Genomic DNA, 9,030 nt, shown 5'->3' on the forward strand with positions numbered 1-9,030 from the left:
ACAAAAGTCAGCCGCCATTCCTGCCATAAGCTCGGGAATCTTCAACATGCCACTACCATTGTGTGCTGATGTCATAGTGGCCACAGTCAAGGACTTCCATGACTATACTACATGAAAAAACCCCAAACCTCATAGCTCACCTAGTGAACCATGATGAACCATCAGTCCTGGAGATGGAAAGAGCATGCACTGAGATACTTTCACCTCCCCCTTTGGAAGACAACGTGGAGGAAAAGCAGGTCAGAGTCATCTTCTTGACTGATAGCAGTTTTCTTAAACTGGATCTCAATATTCAACAGAAAGTACATCAGGCATTGCCCTATGAACACATCATTCTTGCATGTATTGTGAATATATATTTAGTGATAGGTTCATGAGGACGTACCATATTACAGGTGTTTTGTATTGCCGACTGGTGTTATGTTGATAATAGCTCATTTATGAGTCAATGGTGTCATTGGTTGGTTTTGTTATATTTCAGAGTCTTGAGTTCTGTTTGATTTATTTCCTAGTGATGTGTGACTTTGTGTCCTCATGTCCTTCTATGTTGACTCTAATAGTGTTGCCTCTTGTGTGTTTCTTAGTTCAGTCTGTAGTGTTTCCTGTTTTAAGTTGTCTTGTTTTCAGTCCCTTGTTCTGAGGCATTCTTAAGAACAGCATGATTTGCATTTCCCAATTTTGATTTAGTGTGACAGTTTTGGATTATCGAATTTAAGGGTTTGAATACATCACATTGATTCATTTCAAAAGAAGGCCTTTAAATTAATGAGAAGAGAAAACATAACTTCAATTGAAAATTATATATATATATATATATATATATATATATTCTTTACAGACTGACTTCAGCCCGTACAAAGCTATAATCTCCTTTGTGAATGTTGGCGGAGTACATTGAAAATTACTGGTATGTGATTCTAGGCTGCCAGTCTACAATCCATTTGTATTACTGTATGTGATGTCAGTATTACAATTCAGCGAAGACCCAATTGCAGAATTAAAGAGCAGAGGCAGGAGTAAGGCAAAAAAAACCCTGAAAATTTAATTAATCTTTTAGGCAGAGTACCATGAGTCCATTCCAAAAATATGAACAACAAAACTCAAGAGAACCAGGCCAGAGTCATTCAGGGAGAAATCCAAAAAGGCAATATTCAACTGGCTGGAGACTATGCAGGCAGCAACACATACAACGATCTCACAAACAAAGGGGAGCCAAGTTTATATACTGAGGGTAATGAGCAGATGAGCAACAGGTGTGAGGCAGGATCCAGGAGGCTGACAGCTGATTGGCTGAGATGGTACAGGAAATGGGTGGAGACTATGAATTGGAGGGAAGGCTGGCAGGTGCTGAATAAAAGGTGAGCAGAGGAGTGAGTGCAGGAAGGCGGGTTGTTAGGAGCAGGAAGCTCCAGCAGCATCCATGACAGTCAGTTTAAATAGAAATCTTTTTTTTAGTGCATAAATCCACATGCTCAGTGTTTTTTGGTGGATCCTATGGCAAATACATCTGAGCAAGTTGAGTCCACAAATGCTGCTGCAAAAAAATAAAGTAGGTCATCAACTTTGTCATAAAGTCTTTTTTTTGTATGTCTATGGATTTGCCTGAAGAAGTCTGTGTCAAATAGTTAACATGTTTAAAAGATACCACTAGCATCTGGTATCATGCCATGCAACTTTTCTAGTTAAAATGTTGCAATTAACAGAATAAAACAGAGGTCCTAAAAGCTGTAGTGTATTCTCTCTCTTATGTATTCTTTCTGCACTTTGAAGATAAAGTGGATAAATGTAGAGATTCTGGAAGTGCATAAAGAGTAAAAAATGTTCCTCCAGTCATGATTTCATTCTCATGGATACTCCTGTTCCTCGTCTGTCGAACTCTCACTTGTCACGCTCACTTTAGGGTTTCACCAGTTTCCTCATATGATTTACTGGCAGCAGCTTTTGCTTAGATAACTTTTTTGTTTGACTGACATACTTTTACCTTTTTGCCTCGTTGTAGCTGAAGCTCTTTGGTCTTTAGATGGTGACCAAAAAAACAGGAATGTGACTCTGATAAGACACAGTGTGCACCAATAGCTGAAAATGGTAAGAAGTCTAAAGAAACTCATCTCCATTCAACATGTACTTTGTCAATAAGACCTCTCACTCTGTTTATTATTTCTTATGTTATATATTTTCAGATTACCAAGAGAACGATCTGCACAGTAAAAGCATCCAAAGGTCCTGTGTGTCGTCCTCTCTCTGCAGTCCAAACGTTCACTAAATGATGGTGTTCAGAGGTTGGTTATAGTCGTTTGTTGCTGCAACAATCAAAATATATCTTGTAAGCATCATTTTTGTCTTTCTCAACACGTTCCTTATGCAGAGACTCGGACCTCTCTTTTAACCCTGACCATTATCTCAGGTGTTGACCAGTGAGGCTGATCACTGAGATAACTTGCTCTGGAGACATGAATAAGATTGTCTACACACTTGGTGTCACACTCCTTTTCCTTTTGTTTCAGGCCCTGAGAAGGAGGAACCAAACGGCCTGCAGTGGACCTGCTCTGATCCCACTGATGATACACAGTGTGTAGGAAGTGAGAACTCCTGCCTTGCTGGCGAGTGAGTCCTCATAGTGAGGAAAAACTGTCTGACAAAATGTGTCATTGCTGCCCTCAAGTGTTCCTTCTGGATATGTTGAACAAATGGAGGAACACCTAAAACAGATTTGTTTCATTCACGGTGGCTGGGAAGGAAACGACTCCTCGGCTGTGCGTGCGACCATCATTGTGACGAAATGTTTGCCAGTGATTGTATTGGTATAACTGAAGTTAAATATTGTGGAACCAGCCTGTGTAATTCAGATCCAGCTGTCAGACTGAGTGTTTTTCAGTTGCTGCTTCGTCTGGTTGCTCTTTTTGTTCGTTACGACCAAAACCATCATACCCAAGAAAAAGTGATGAACTTTAAATCCTGCCTGTGTAACTCACTGGACTAATAAATCAACCCTTTTTGTGTGATTATTAAAAAAAATCTGTCCTTTAAAGTCCAAACTTGTCTTCTGCTCTATGAAAATAAAAACATCATATAGGACCTGCCCTGTTCATTGTATGGTTCACTATTTAAATCCAGTCTGGTTGGGATTTCAATCAGGAGAGAGAAATATTCATCTTTCATGGTGTGATTTTAAATGTCAGAGAATCCTTGCTGATAGAAGATGTCTGCTCTGAGCAGCAGCGAGACCCCTCTGACCCCATGAAGTCCAGACTCTGAGTGTTGTTGGGTGATCTAATAATGGGCTGAAGAGGACTATGAAACTGCAAAGGCTAGGTGGAGAAGAAAGCCATGTTTTAAAAAAAACAGCAGCAATATGATAGGCTAACAATGAAGAAGTGGAGCAGTGCTATTGGAAAGATGTGAGCAGGTGACATGAAAAGCTGATGAAGACAGGAATATGAACGGTACTCCTGTGGACCCACCACCCACAGGGGTCGGGTTCAGTGTGGATCGGGCAGTCGGCACTTTTTGTCTCGCCTTCTGAATCTGAACCAGCTTTGTTTTTGACCCCGATTTCTGCCTGCCGTTTTTGTACTTGTGCTTGGACTGACTGATCACTGTGTACCAAACCCTGCCTGTCAATAGATGGATATTGATTCTGCTTTTACCCCAGAGTCGTGCGTTTGGGTCTCCTCCTCTGTTCGTGACACTGTTCGTGACAACATGGGCAGCTACAGTGAGACTTGGAGGGGGGTGATTGGGATGAACGGCCTTACCGAGTGGTGTTCTGTTATTGGACTTCTGTGCTAGTCACAGTCTGTCCATAACAAACACCATGTTCAAGCACAGGGATGTCCATAAGTGCACGTGGCACCAGGACTTCCTAGGCCGGAGGTCAATGATAGACTTTGTGGTCATCTGACCTCCAGTGCCTGTCGTGGCAGCAATTTTCAAACCTGGTAGTGGACACCGGAAGTAAAGGAGCCTATCAAGCTGAAGAAGGAGTCCTATCGGGCGTTACTAGCGCATAGGACTCCTGAGGCAGCTGACGTGTAGCGGCAGGCCAGGCGTGATGCAGCCAAGGCTGCTGTGGAGGCAAAAACTTGGGCCTGGGAGGAGTTCAGGGATGTCATGGAGAAGGACTTTCTGGCAAACCGTCCGTCGCCTCAGGAGGGGGAAGCAGTGCTGTACAGTGTACAGTGGAGGTGGGGAGCTGCTGACCTCAACTGGGGATGTAGTCGGGCGGTGGAAGGAAAACTTCGAGGATCTCCTCAATCCCACCGTCACGTCTTCCACTGAGGAAGCAGAGGCTGAGTTCTCAGAGGCAGACTCGTCCATCACCCAAGCTGAAGTCACCGAGGTGGTTGGCAAGCTCCTTGGTGGCAAGGCTCCGGGGGTGGATGAGATTCACCCTGAGTATCTTAAGTCTCTGGATGTGCAGGGGCTGTCATGGTTGACATGTGTCTGTAACATCACGTGGAGGTCGGGGACAGTGCCTCTGGACTGGCAGACCGGGATGGTGGTCCCTCTTTTCTAGAATGGGGATCGGAGGGTGGTTTCCGACTACCGGGGCATCACACTCCTCAGCCTAAAGTCTATTCCAGGATACTGGAGAGAAGGATCTGGCCATATGTTGAACCTCGGATCCAAAAGGAACAATGCGGTTTTCATCCTGGCCGTGGAACACTGCACTAGCTCTACACTTTCCATCGGGTGCTCGAGGGTTCAGGGGGGTTCGCCCAAACAGTACTTTGTGGATCTGGAGAAGGCGTTCAACCGTGTCCCTCATGGTGCCCTGTGGGGGGTGCTCTCAGAGTATGGGGTCTGGGGCACTTTGCTAAGGGTGCTCCAGTTCCAGCATGACTGGAGCAGGAGTCTGGTTTGCATTGCCTAGTGCGGTTTAGCCTCTGGCAGGACTGCCCTTTGTCACCGGTTCTGTTCATAACGTTTATGGACAGAACTTATAGGTGCAGCCAGGTTATTCATACTGACACCTTACATGACTCAGCATTATTCATACTAACCATTATTCATACTGACCCCTTACATGACTCAGCATTATTCATACTAACCATTATTCATACTGACCCCTTATATAACTCAATGTTATTCATACTGACCCCTTACATGACTCAGCATTATTCATACTAACCATTATTCATACTGACCCCTTATATAACTCAGTGTTATTCATACTGACCCCTTACATGACTCAGTTTTATTCCTACTGACACCTTACATGACTCAGTATTATTCCTACTGACACCTTACATGACTCAGTATTATTCCTACTGACACCTTACATGACTCAGTATTATTCCTACTGACACCTTACATGACTCAGTATTATTCCTACTGACACCTTACATGACTCAGTATTATTCCTACTGACACCTTACATGACTCAGTATTATTCATATGGACCATTATTCATACTGACACCTTACAGGATTCACCATTATGCATACTGACCTCTTACATGACTTACCATTATTCAGACTGACCCGGACATGACTCAGCATTATTCAAAATGACCCTTTACATGACTTAGCATTATTAATACTGACCCCTTGCATGACTTAGAATCGTTGTTACTGCCAGTTTATAATCTAATATTAATAATAATAATAATACATTTTATTTATAATGCCCTTTTCATTAAGAGATCTCAAAGTGCTACAGGACAGGTTAAAAAAGCTTATATGACTTGGCATCAGCCCCCTTTAATGACAGGTGAACTTCTTTCACCCCCTGTGGAAACACATAACCATTTGGTCACATAAATAATAACAGCCAACAGTGAGTCACATTCGTTAAAGTCATTTAATGTGATGAGAACAATCCTGTTAATCTGATGTTTATCAGAGTATAAATATCTCATATGTAGAATCATATTTAACTGCTGGGATAATCCTCATGTGCGAGTCTGTTTGTAACATAACACAGACCAGCTGCACTGCATCCTCTCCACCACCAGGTGGAGCTGTCTTCTTTTTAAGAGCAGTGTGAAAGGTTTAATCAACAGGATTGATATCAGGAGATAAATGATAAGATGACTTTTTTTTACATTGTAATTATCTTTATTATGACGTGTTCCGGCCCTTTGAGGCTTTAAAACCTTACAGTCTTATAAATAAAATAAAAAATCCAGATTCAATCAAAGTCAGGCTGTGGAAGACTTTAAACCCAACGGAATGATAATGTTAGAATCAAAGCCAGTGATGGAGAGCAGAACACTGTGAGGCTGCTGCAAATACTTGCAATAAATGATTGATGATGATAAATAATCAATCAATAAAACTGGACTATTCATCTGTCAGTTTTCACTTTGAAGAAGATTTTACTGATAAAATAAATGTTTGATAAAAATCATTCCAGCAGTAAATACAGTGATGTGAACCAAGGTTAATTATCCAATATTATTGATAATTAATAATAATACATTGGAATCATGTTGGTTGGTGCAGAGGCGTATCCGGGAATATGTCCAGGAGCGTGTTCAGGGGCGTTTCCAGTGGGTTGACATGGATCCCCTCTAAATCTAGTGAGCCAAACCAGGTCCCATTCCGTAGTCCTTCATACTGATAATTGGCTCCTTGCTTTGTAAGAGGCGGGATTTACATTTAAAGGAATTATTTGGGCCGTTTCCTGCAGACTGCTGGTAGATTGTTTTTTGACACATCTACACATGTGGGTAGCACCTTTTAATTGGTTAATGCATAATAAATATCAATCAACCAATGAAACCTTTATTTGTATAGCAACATTTCATTACAAGTGTTTTCTCAAGACACTTTACAAAAAGAAGGTAATGGACCTTACTCAGAGGGTGTCCACCAACGATCCTGAGGAACCTGGGAGAGCTCAGGAGCTCCGAGAATAATAGTAATAGTAATAAGATATGAAAGCAGAGAGAGAGATAAGGGTTCAAGGTGCCAGTTCCCCCGGTAGTCTAGGCCTATAGCAGCATAACTATGAGCTGGTCCTAAGCCACCCCTAACTATAAGATTTATCAAAAAGAAAAGTTTTAAGTCTATTCTTAAAAGTACCTAGTGTGTCTGCCTCCCGGACCCCGACTGGTAGACGATTCCAAAAGAGCCTGATAACTGAAGACTCTACCTCCTGTAGGACATTTAGAGACTGAAGGTACCAGCAGGTCTGATAACTGAAGGCTCTACCTCCTGGAGGACATTTAGAGACTGTAGGTACCAGCAGGTCTGATAACTGCAGACTCTACCTCCTGTAGTACATTTAGAGACTGTAGGTACCAGCAGGTCTGATAACTGAAGACTCTACCTCCTGTAGTACATTTAGAGACTGTAGGTACCAGCAGGTCTGATAACTGCAGACTCTACCTCCTGTAGGACATTTAGAGACTGAAGGTACCAGCACTTCCTTTTTTGTATGACAACATATACGTCTGCTATAAATGACCTGGGGAGACAGAGCCTTCTCCATCGCTGCCTCCTCCCTCTGGAACTCACTCCCCAAGCCCATCCGTTCCTGCACTCACCTCCCAAATTTTAAGACCATGCTCAAAACTCACCTTTTTTTTAGCTTTTAATACATAACTTTTTTCTTTCCCTTTTTTTTCTTTCTGTTTTTCTTTCTATTTTTCTGTCTTTTACTGTCTTTTGCTGTTTTTAACTGTACATTGTGTGATTTTCACGTGTAAAGTGCCTTTGAGCTCCTGTAAAAGCGCTTACAAATAAAATGTATTATTATTATTATTATTATTATTATTGTTGTTATTATATAACCATCAGCACACATTCACTCTCACATGACTTTGAGTTTGGATGGATCATACAAGGCATCCATGAGAGGGCGCTGTCTCTCACAGAACTCCTCTCAGCCGGCCTTCAGTTCCCGTCTGATCTCCGCCCAGCTGTCCTGTTGTCATTGTCTGTCCCTGTACTTGAGCTCACGTCACACATAGGTCACAGTCTCTTCACTCAGCCAACACAATGCTGCTGACCTTACACTTACATTCCCAGAAAACGTGCAGAAATACAGACAAGGATACAGACATGGGCGGCTGTGGCTCAGTGGGTAGGGTCGTCGTCACTCAAACCGAAAGGTGGAGGGTTCGATCCTCAGCTCCTGTGAGCAACATGTCCGATGTGTCCTTGGGCAAGACACGGGTTGCTGCTCCTTTGGTCGACCGCTTGGTGCCCCATGGGGATAAATAGAGATTTAAAATGGATATGATTGGTGGAGCTATAGAAGGTAAATATGTTTTCTGTCCCCCCCTTAACATGCCATTGCTCCAGAGCCTCATCCCTGTAGGTTAGAGGAGTGTGGACACGCCCCGGCTCATTATGAAGTTTATCAGATTGATTTGAGCTGAAGAAGTAGAACCACTCTGCACTCTGTACAGTCCACTCTTTTGAAATGAAGCTTGCTCTCCAGTTCCGGTCAGGTCAGAGTCACCTCTATGGAAACAATCAACAGAACGGATCCATCGCCATATTGATGACGTTTGTTCTGCCTTCAGTCCCTCTTTAACGCTTTGTTTGCACTTGTCTTAAAATGCTCACACTCATTATTAAAGGTTGAGGACAGGAAGAGAACATATGTCTCCAAAACTTCATCAGTAACTATAATGATGTTTTTTTATTGTTTATTTGACTTTGACACGCTGCTGAGATTAATCAAAGTTTGAATTAACTTCAGTTTCGTTTGTTTTTCCTTCATGCTGCAGCAGAACCTGGGAACTGAACTATCTGAGCATGTTAACATCTTCAGTGTAATATGTTAAAGGCATCCCCTCCTGCACTTTAACACTTGAAGTCTGTCTTTAAGGACTTAACCCTTCGTCAAAGAGCTCTGACGTCACATCTGAGACTCTGAAATCTCCTGAAAAGTTAAAATAAAGTCAACTTCTGCGCTGACTGTCCGCCTGTGTGTGTGTGTGTGTGTGTGTGTGTGTGTGTGTGTGTGTGTGTGTGTGTGTGTGTGTGTGTGTGGAGGCAGAAAGGGGACTCAGGTCGGTGATGACGTAGAGGTCATGTGACCGCTCCTCTGACGGGACTCTTATAAGGAGCTTTG

This window comes from Symphodus melops (assembly GCF_947650265.1).
Source record: "Symphodus melops genome assembly, chromosome: 1".
NCBI classification, from domain to species: Eukaryota; Metazoa; Chordata; class Actinopteri; order Labriformes; family Labridae; genus Symphodus; species Symphodus melops.